The sequence below is a fragment of the Ananas comosus genome, unplaced genomic scaffold (genome assembly GCF_001540865.1).
Source record: "Ananas comosus cultivar F153 unplaced genomic scaffold, ASM154086v1, whole genome shotgun sequence".
NCBI classification, from domain to species: Eukaryota; Viridiplantae; Streptophyta; class Magnoliopsida; order Poales; family Bromeliaceae; genus Ananas; species Ananas comosus.
Window position 1 is genome coordinate 360,711 of NW_017891402.1, and position 1,374 is coordinate 362,084.

Here is a 1,374-nt window from a genome sequence, read left to right on the forward strand (position 1 = left end):
TGAAGTTAGACGACCAGCCGCTTTTCCGATATTTACTCACGCCCCGGATATATATATGTAGTAACGACCGACCAGCTGCATCAAAATCGAGGTGTATGTGGGAATCGGCATTCAAAGCCCTTCCCTTTGCGGGCCAGTCCTGGAGCTGGGCCTTACGTGATAGGGGATGAAACCAAAAAAACCTGTACCCTATTCCCGAGAGATTGACGTCGGGTAGAGGAGTCGATACGATACATCTATGCGGAGTTGAACCGACCTTACCGGGCGTGGTTTTTCTGAGATCTCCCTTCCAAGCACTCGACCCTTGCTATGTCGGTAAATGGATTGGGGGGCTAATGCACCCTTAGAGGTTTGGGAACGACCCAGACCTATTGATTGCCCCTCATGCCTCGGGAGCATGCACAGGAATCCCGGACATTGAAGGGGAGGGGGATGTCCGTAATGAACTACTTATACTGATTCCCTAATCACTTACTTTTTAAGAATAAGTAAGGATAAGACAAATAAAAGAAAGACTTGAAATACCAAAAAGAAAAAATTCATACAACCATTAAAAAAAGGTAACAAATAGCACTTGTACGTCCCAGCAGCATGGCAATGCGGAGGTGCCCTAGAGAGAGAGGGTTCTAAGACACCCGGGGAAATGGTCGATTTCCCACCTTCCTTTTTTCTCGGGCATATCGAGAAGTTGGTCTAGTACAAGAATGAGAAAGCCACAAGAGCAGGGAACAGTCAGACACTGCGCGTAAGAAAATTTTTCTTTTTCATAAAAAATAGAATAATGAGACAATATAGAATGTGGTTCTGGTTGAGGAAAGGGTCAACGCAAGGATCTTACTTCGAAGCAATCTCTGGAGTTTGCCCTTATCCGAACGGGTCTTGCAATAAAGACGGATTTCATATTGAGCTCCAAATATACGCTATTGGGATGGAATGGCTCAATCGACGTTCTCCCCCCCTAAGAACCGCACGTGCGAGTTCCCCCGCATACGGCTCAAGTGGCGAAGGCCCTTTCCTTCGCGCTTGGTAAGCGCTTCGCTGTAGCCAAGCTTACTGCTAGCCTATCGGCTAGAGCCAAGCTTCGACCGCGACTGCTCGTCGCTTCTGGCCGCCTTATTCCGTCACCCGAGATCCAAGTCAGCACCGGCAAAGATCTCTTTCTTCCTCGCGGCCGGGCCGGCTTGGAAGCAAGCTACCTGTCGCCTATCTCACCCGGCACTTTGAAGGGTGAGCCTTCGCTTTTTGGATCGTCTTCTGCCCAATGCGGTACCCTCCCGTTTTTTGGTTCCCATCCCATTGGGTTTACCTTGTTCACAGGTTGACCCCATGGCAGCAAGAAAAGGCGATCTTGTGCTATACTCCGGTGATCTCTTG